General features: G+C 39.4%; 1 long non-coding RNA gene across 1 annotated transcript in view; it reads left to right on the top strand.

The window, feature by feature from the left end:
- LOC138172431 (uncharacterized) overlaps positions 1-9,245 on the top strand; it is an 18,204-nt gene extending 8,959 nt beyond the window's left edge. The window contains exon 2 of the long non-coding RNA XR_011171117.1: positions 7,460-9,245. This is a non-coding gene — a long non-coding RNA (uncharacterized lncRNA). The remainder of the gene's footprint in view (positions 1-7,459) is intronic.
- The last annotated feature ends 278 nt before the right edge of the window (positions 9,246-9,523 follow it).

Below are 9,523 nucleotides of genomic sequence, written 5' to 3'. Positions count from 1 at the left end.
GTAGAGAAAAGACTTTTTAAAATTGATGCCTTTCGACCTGGCTTTGGATCCAGCCTCAAATGCTTAACACAAAAACTAGCAGTGTGATCTTGGGCAAGTAGCTTAACCCCAATTGCCCTCCTAAAAGAAAAAATATTGATGCCTTTTGTTTTTACCTTAGTTATTTCCTAAGATTATCCCTCCTTACCCATCATTTGATGATGTAACAAAGAAAAACAGTCAAGCAAAACCAACCGAATCTGACAGCTATGTAAAATTCCACATCCATATTCTCCCACTTCTCCTGTAACAAAAATATGTTTCAAGTCCAGAGAACTCATGATGAAACCTACTACTCACCTCCTGGCAGAGAGGGGATAGACTTGGGGTGCCGAAGGAGACATATTTTTTGTTTTGTTTTACTAGGAGTATTTGATACAAGGGTTTTTTTCAGTCATTCAGCAAGCAAATAAGCCCTATTGAGTGCCTTCTATATAATGCTAAGATTATGAAGGGAGGCAAAAACAAAAAAGAAAACAATAAACTCAACACCAAACAAACTCAGTTTCTGATCTCAAAGTATCAAGTCTAATGAGGGAGACAAAAGGAAAACAACATAATGTACAAATATATGTATATATATATACATACAAGAGCATATAATGTATATATAGCAAAAATATACATATAAATATACAATATGTAACACATGTTTGTATATGTTGTAGATGATAAATTGAAGATTATCAACAAAAGGAAAGCACTAGTATTAAAAGGAATAAGGCTCCTTGTAGAGGATGAGATTTTAGGTAGAACATAAAGGAAGTCAGAGATTCCAAGAGATGGAGATGAGGAGGGAGAGAAGTCTATGAATGGGGGGTTGGAGGAAAGGGAGGGACAACCAGTGAAAATAGAGTTCAGAGGGAGTGTTAAACATAAGATTGGAAGCCAGTCACAGGATTTAAACATACATTGCAGTATGAGGGCAATAAAGGGAGCTTCTGGTGAAAGACTTTGGACGCTAAACAGAGGATTTTCTATTTGATCCTAGACGTGATGGGGAGCCTCTGGAGTTTATTAAATAGGCAGGGGAGATGACAAAGTCAGACGCAAGCTTGAGGAAATTTAACTTGACAAAGGAGTTGAGGAGGAATTAAGAGTTGTGGGGGTGGAGAGTGTGAAAGGGAGATTTTTTTGTTGATTGAAAATAAATTTAAAAGAAATAAAAGGATGCATTAAATTTTCTCATTTCTTTTCCGGGGATAATAACATAGAATTTGGCTCTATTTTGTTAGCCTTTTCATTTACACTTCACTTTGCATTATTTCATATATCTTCACCATGAATTTCTGAATTCCTCATATCCATCACTTCATATGGAAAAATAATATTCCATTACATTCACATACACAATCTGTTCAGTCATTCTCTGGACAATGTATACCCACTTGGTTTCAAGTTCTTTACTACCAAAAAAAGGTGTTTCCCTAAATACCTAGACATATTTAGGCCCATTATTTCTGTCTTTGATCTCCTTAGGCAGGGAATATAAAATGAGATCTCTAGGTCAAAGGATATGTACATTTTAGTATCTTTTTTGGGCATAGGGCCAAATTGTTTTCAGAGAGCAATTTGGAACTATGCCCAAAGGGCTATAAAAATGTACATATTCTTTGCTCCAGCAACAGCACTACTAAGTCTCCATCCCAAAGAGATCATAAAAAAGGGAAAAGGACCCCCATGTACAGAAATATTTATAGCAAATCTCTTTGTGGTAGCCAACAATTGGAAATCGAGGGGATGCTCATCAATTGAGGAATGGCTGAACAATGTGTAGTAAAGAAATGATGAACAGATGGACTTCAGAAAAACCTGGAAACACTTACATGAACTGATGCTGAGTAAAATGAGCAGAACCAGGAGAGCAGGCTGTTTTGGGGAGGGGAGAGGAGAGGAAAGAAGAAATTTTGGGACTCGAAATCTTATAAAAGTGCATATTGAAAACTAAAAATAAATAAATTAAATTTTAAATGGCTTTCCAGAATAGCTGAGACAATTTAAAGCTCCACAGGAGGGTATTAAAGTACCTGCGGTTGTTAACTTGTTTGGTATGAAGTGAAAACAGAGAGGTGCTTTTATTTATTTATTTAATTTACTTTTCTCTTATTAGTAGTGATTGGAAGCAATCCTTCATGAAATCATAGATTTAGTGTTACAACATTTACACAGGGTTACACAGATAGTTAAGTTTCTGAGGCAGGATTCAAACCCAAGTCATCCTGATTCCAAGATTGCTCTATCAACTACAACATAATGTCTCTAAGTATTAATAGTCTGTAAGTCTTCTTTTGACAACTTCTTATTCAGATCCTTACATCAAAGCATATTAGGGAATGGTTCTTGGTATTATATATTCATGTTAATTCCCTATATATCTTTGCTATCAGAATTTTGTCAGAAATAGGGGCAGATACAGGGGCAGAGTCAAGATGGTGGAGTAGGAGCAGGACCTCCCAGAGGCTCCAGTTTCCGCCTTTCCCAATCAATGTAAACAGGGGACTCTGAACAAACTTTGGAGTTGCAGAAACCACAAAATGACACAGAGAAGCTAACCTCCCACTGAGAACAGCCCAGCAAGCTGGCAGGAATCATCCAACGCAGCCCTCTGGGAGCTGAGTCCAAGCCCCGTGAGGCAGAGGTTTTAGCCCCAGGGCAGGACTGACCAGCCACTGGCCAGAGGGACTCCAGATCAGCAGCAGCTGTGGCCATTTCCAAAATTATCAACACATAGATGCGAAGGACAAAGTGAGAGTTCAGTGCAATCTGGACTTTGGGACCCAGTAAGTGGAAGTGCATCAGCTTTTTCCCCCAGGGCGAGAAGCTGCTGAGTCACCAGCACAGCCAGCCAGCCAAGTGGAAGCTTCAGGTCCTGGCCTGCAGAGTGTAGGGGGCCAAGCAACCAGTCTGAGGGATAATCGCTCTTGCTTTAACCTGCTTGGATCTGGATTGCAGTCTAGGGTGGAGGTCCTGGGGCATGTGTCCAGCTTGCCAGAGCATGTGGAGGCCTCAGAGAGGGCATTCTGGCAGCTGACAAAACCCCAGCATTGGGGACAAAAGCTCCCCTGTCTGGTGGCAGAGTCCTACTGTCCCAAAAGCCCAGGGGTCGACTGAGGGGTGATATGACCAGGCAAAGGAAACAAAGCAGACAGAAGATTCCAACATTAGACTCCTATTTTAGGGACAAAAAGGAGCAAAGCATGGAACAGGAGGAAGACAGTGAAGACAGAACTCTTGCACCAAAAGCTTCAAAGGAAAATATGAGCTAGGGGTGGCCAGGTGGCACAGTGAGTAAGAATGCCAGCCCCAGAGTGGGGAGACCTGGTATTGGTTCCGGGCTTAGATACTTAACACCCACACAAAATAACTGGCCATGTAACCTTGAGCAAGTTACTTAACCCCAATTGCTAAAAAGGAAAAAGAAAAAACAAGCTGGTTATAGGCCACAGAGAACCTTAAGAAGCAGATAAGAGAAGTGGAGGAAAAATTGGGAAGAGAAATGAGAACGATGCAAGAAAATTATGAGATAAGAATCAACAGCCTGACTGAGGAAAATCACAGCTTAAAAAACAGACTAACTCAAATGGCAAAAGGGGCTCAAAAAGGCAAGGAGGAGAAGAATACCTTAAAAAGTTGAATTTGCCAGATGGAAAAAGAATCTCAAAAGCTCAATGAATCATTGCTTCAGAATTAGATTGGAGCAAATGGAAGCTAATTTTATGAGAAATCAAGATGCTGTTAAACAGATCCTAACAAATGAAAGAATAGAAGGCAATGTGAAATATCTCATGGGAAAAACCACTGACCTGGAAAATAGATCCAGGAGAGATAATTTAAAAATTATTGGACTACCTAAAAGCCATGATCAAAGGAAGAACCTAGAAATCATCCTCCAGAAGTTCTCAAAGAAAACTGCCCTGATGTTTTAGAACCAGAAGCAAAATAGAGGTTGAAAGAATCCACTGATCACCTCCTGAAAAAGATCCCAAAAAGAAAATTCCTAGGAATATTATAACCAGGTTCCAGAATTCCCAGATTAAGTAGAGAATATTACAAGCAGCCAGGAAGAAACTAGTTTAATATTGTGGAAACACAATCAGGATAACTCAGGATCTGGCAGCTTCTACACTGAGGGATTGAAGGGCTTGGAATATGATATTCCAGAGGTCAAAGGAGCTGTGATTAAAACCAAGAATCACCTACCCAGAAAAACTGAGTATCCTGTTTCAGGGGAAAATATGGTCATTCAGTGGAATAGAGGACTTTCAAGCATTCTTGATGAAAAAAACAGAGTTGAATAGAAAATTTGACATTTAGATACAAGAAGCAAGAGAAGCATGAGAAGGTAAACAGGGAAAAGAAATCATAAGGAACTTATCAAAGGTGAGCTATTAACATTCTTACATGAACAAACAATAATTGTAACTGATGAAACTTTTCTCAGTATGAAAATAGTGGAAGGAAATAGAATATATATGTCTAGGTATGGGGGTTTATAGGCATATGAATGCATATGTGAATGTGTGTATATATGTTACAGGACCAATTGAACAGGAAGGGATGATACTTATAAGGTGAAATTAAGAGATGAGAGAGGAATATAATGAGAGGAGGTGGGGAGAGACAGATTGGGGTAAACTATGATATATAGAAGAGGCAAGGGAAAATGATTACAATGGAGGGGAAGAGTAGGAAGGCAAAAGGGAATGGGTCAACCTTATTCTCACTGAATTTGGCTTGGTAAGGGAATGAAATACACACTAAATAGGGTATCTCACCCTACAGGAGATTAGAGGGGAAGGGGATGGGAAGGCAAGAGAGAAGTTTAGAAGCACCACTTTTGAAAAGGGATGGGATCAAAGTAGGAAATAGAACAAGTGGGACGTGGGATGGGAGGGAGGGAAATATAGTCAGTCTTTTACAATGTATTTACTATGTTTTTGTTTTGCATTAGCCACACATGTACAACCTATACTGAACTGCTTATCTTCCCAGTAAGGGTGGGTGACAAGGGAGGAAGGGAGTGAATCTTTAATTCAAAGTTTTAAAATCAAATCTTTAAATATATATATATATATATATGTATATATATATATATACATATATATATATACTATTATTAATACTATTTTACATGTAATTGGGAAATAAAATATACAGGCACTGGGGCGTAGAGATCCACCATGCTCTATTGGAAAAGTTGAAAGGGGTATGGGAGAAAATATGGGAGAGAGCAGATTGGAGGAGGGGATATCCTGTGGGACTGCTATTTTGGGGTGGTGGGTAGGGGAAAACGGGGAGAAAATTTGTAACTCAAAATCTGGCCGAAATGAATGATGTAAATCAGAAGTTAATAAAGCATTTGAAAAATGAAAAAAATAAAAATAAAATTTTTGAAAAAAAAGGAACTGGGAAACCTCAAGACAATCCAAAGAAAAGTGTAAATGAAATTTTTAAAATGGAATGTGGATAGTTATGAAGAAGGGTTAAGGAAATTGCAGGGATTACTGATGTATAAATGGCTGTTTTTTGGTTTCATTTTTTGGTTTTTTTTTACATGATGAGAATTATCTAAAAGTGTCTCCATCTTTAGAGAAAACTAAATAAGAAAAAAGCAGGAGAGATTTCAGCTGGATTTTAAAATTTTATCATCAGGATAATAAGACCCTGAAATAGGTGACCAAGGGTGATTTTTCAAAAAGAGAGCTGATGGGTTGGCTAGGTGGTGCGGTGAGTAAGAGCGTCAGCCCCAGAGTCGGGAGGACCCAGGATCTCTTGCAGCCTCAGATACTTGTAACCTGTGTAACCTTGGGCAAGTTGCTTAACCCCAATTGCTTTAGAGAGAGAGAGAGAGAGAGAGAGAGAGAGATGACATCATCCATTCTAGATGAATTATGCATTTACTTCCTTGAAGACATTAGTTAGAATTGGCCGAGGTCTACCCACTGACAGAACAGCAGTAATCCCTGTGGGATGAAATGAGAGACACCAAAGTCCACCCTTGCCCCAAAATAGCTCCATTACTAGGCTTACCATAGTGCCAACCCACATGTCCCCATCTTTTGAGTTCAGCCACTGAGGCCCCACTTGAAAGGCTAATATTACATTCCAGATCATGAAGGACAAGAGAGGTGTATCTGGAGTAGAATAATTAGCTTTTTTGGTCACAAACACTTTATGTTGAACCAGTTTATAAATTAATCAGGTACCTAGCAGTACCCTAAGGTAATGGGGCAGAAGCTAAGTAGCTCTTAAGGATGAGAAAGGAGGTGACAAAGTTCTAGAGATCTTTGGTATGAGAATAGACCAGGTTGGGTCACCACTGTCTGGGGCCTTGAGAAATTAGAAGGCATTATTTGGGTACTGAACGCTTGGAGACACAGGAGGACGGGCAAAATAAAGGGAATCATCACAATTTCTATAGCACTTTAAGGTTTGGGAAGCATATGACGTCAGCACATTTGGTCCTCAAAACAACGCTGAGATTTTTATGGTTTTATAGATTGGAAAAATCGGTATGAGACAGGCTAAATTGCTTGCCTTGGGTCACACAGTTAGTAAGTTTCTGAGATAAGATTTGAAATTAAGGGTTCCTGCTTCTGTGTCCAGTGCTCTACACTACATGGCTAGCTGCCCTCTGGTAGAAGGAAATTGAAGACCAATTTTGCCCAATTCACAATTCTTGCTAGGGTCATGGATCCTTAGCTGGGATAGACACAGAAGCCTCTGGAGCAGAGTTCAAGGGCATGAGCAGGTACAGAAAAACACTGGTATGAGGCCTCAAATCTACAGGCTGGCGACTTCTGGGAAAACTGTATTGCAAGCTGACCGTTCCTCTCCCTAACCTCTACTGAGGTTTGTCGAAACTTGGTCATCTTTGACTTGGAGCAACAGATGCATTTGACATGTCTTCATTCATAACATATGTATAGATGCTGGAAGGCCAGATAGAAGGCACTAGGAGTGCCACAGGATGCCCAGGAGGAGCTGATATTGGCATTGAGTCAAAAAGTCAATAAAAGACAATAAAATGTTAGGGGATCAAGCAGGAGATAGGAAAGGGCTCAGGATCAATGGGATGCTGACAACAAACAGAGAAAGTGACAATCATTTTTTTACATAGCCAAGATGGGCTTCTGGCCAGGGATGGAGTGTGCCTAATGAGGGCCAGTAAGAATGCATTTGCCCTTTTCCCCCTTTCTCTGCATTTTTCCTTCCTTAGACATCCTCTCCCTGACCTTAGTTCTATGCCAGAAGCAGAAAATGTCAACCGTTAGAAGCACATGGCAAGTGGTCTGTGTTTGCTCAGGCAAGCCTGAGAAAGGAATTTTTGGACATTTAGTTCCTGTCTGTCTTATCATGACTTTCTGTTTCTTTTCCTTGAACATCAGATACTAACCAGCTTGAAAATATCCATTTCCAGCCTTGGGAGGTGCCTTCTGGATGATCCTGAGTTTGGAAGATCCTGAGCCTGACAGTTAGGCAACAGACTCCTAGATGAAGAACATTTACTCTACTGTTTCTCAGAGAAGGAGAAAATTGTTTGCAGAAGACTGACCTATAGATTAAAGAATAAGGTCATGCCATGTGGGACCAAAAGAGTTGGACCTTGCCCATCCTGCACAATATTGCTGAGTTGTTCAGATGATGAAGCTCTGAGGCGAATGGGAAATATTTATGTCTCTTCCCTAGGCAGCATCAACAGGGGGAAATTAATTCATCTAATGAGCTATTTGAGCATTTTATATATCAGTATGTTTTTGTGGCTTGGATCAGTGATTTCTTTGCAGTTTATGCATTTACTTTGGTGGGAAAAGTAAAGACTGTGCCACACCCACACCCCAGACTCAGAAGGAATGTATTTAACAGAAGTATTACAAATTTCATCAAAAAGGCTTTAAAATACTCTAAAAGTGTCTGCTAAACCAGATACTCTACCAGGGGTATCAAACTCAAATAGGAATGGGAGCCACTAAGCCACACATAAGGATCCTTGCAGGGGGCAGATAGACTTAGCTGTAAAATATATTGTTATCCATGTTTTATTACACTTTCATTATTTTGTCAAATATTTCCCAATTACATTTTGATCTGGTTCGGGGCCATACTTTATACTGATGTCAGCATGTTTGTCACCTCTGCCCTAGACAGTAGCCACAATGGAGAAAAAAGAATAGCAGAGTTGGCTAAAAACTCACAGGAGACAAACTCCAGTGTAACCTCTGGCCCTGAGTTCAAGTTCTGAGTTAAAAAAAACAGGACTTGATCTTGGTTTTTGTTGTTTAGTCATTTCAGTTGTGTCTTTATGACCCCATTTGGGGTTTTCTTGGTAAAATGCCAGAAGGTTTGCCTTTTCTTTCTTCAGTTCATTTTACAGATAAGAAAACTGAGGCAAACAGGGTTGAATGACTTGCCCAGGATCACACAGCTAGTAAGTTTCTGAGGCTGGATTTGAACTCAGGAAGAGGAATCTGTCAAAACTCCAGACTGAACATTCTATTCATTGTGCCATTTAGCTACCCTAATCTTGATGACTTCGTAAGTAATTGTACTCTGTTCACCAATGAACAGCAGAATTGGGCAAGGCAAATTCACATAACATAATTAACCTCGTCATAGGCCTTTCATAGCTTGTTAAGAATATACCATCAGTGCCAGAAGAAAGTGAAGCAACAAGCACCAAGAATTGCAGACACACCGCACCAAGAAAGAAACCAGCAATGAAACCCACGGCCTCAAATACAAAAACCAGTAAGAAGTGAAGTAGAAATGGAGATCCTAATGCAGGGAGAAAAATTTGATCTGATAGGTATCATGGAGATTTGTTAGGATGAGACTTCAGAAGAGCCTTTTATTTTAAAAGGAAAAGTTAGCTAAAAGAAGGCGGGAGTGCAGTAGCATTGTATATTAAGAAAAAAAATGTTCCAGGAAATTCAGGAATCTGGGGTTGGGGGGGAAGATATGGAAAAGAACATTTGAGTGAAGATAAAGAAAACCAGAACTATATGATATATTGTCATATAGGACATTATGTGATATAGTCATCTGAGTATACTGTGGACAGAAAGGGGAAATAGAGGAACATTTTAGGAAAAAAATCACAATGGAACGTTAGCAAAATGTGGAAGCAATGAGGCACTTCAATTCTTGTATATCTGCTGAAGCTTTCTTTCTGCCAAAAGCAAAATAACTAATAAACTACTGACTTACTATCTTTATAGTTTCATTCTTCAGAAGGTAGAAGAACCAATGAGTACCAATTCTATTCCATATCTATTTCTCCCCAACATAGGGAAATTGGTTGCTGGGGTAAAAATAATAGGCATCCTGGAGGGAAGTATAATGACTACATTGCAGAATTTCTGATAGAGAAGATGAAAACTAGTCTTAGTTGGATGTGAACTCTGAATGTTAGGAAAGCATACTTCAACTAGCTTGGAGAAACCATAGGTAAGATGACAAGATTAAATTTTATAAGAGAAAACAG

The sequence above is a fragment of the Petaurus breviceps genome, unplaced genomic scaffold (assembly GCF_028583685.1).
Source record: "Petaurus breviceps papuanus isolate PSGF00001 unplaced genomic scaffold, PetGlider_PUasm1.0 128, whole genome shotgun sequence".
Classification (NCBI taxonomy): domain Eukaryota; kingdom Metazoa; phylum Chordata; class Mammalia; order Diprotodontia; family Petauridae; genus Petaurus; species Petaurus breviceps.
The sequence above is the reverse complement of the archived record's forward strand: the minus strand, read 5'-3'. Positions and strand labels throughout refer to the sequence as shown.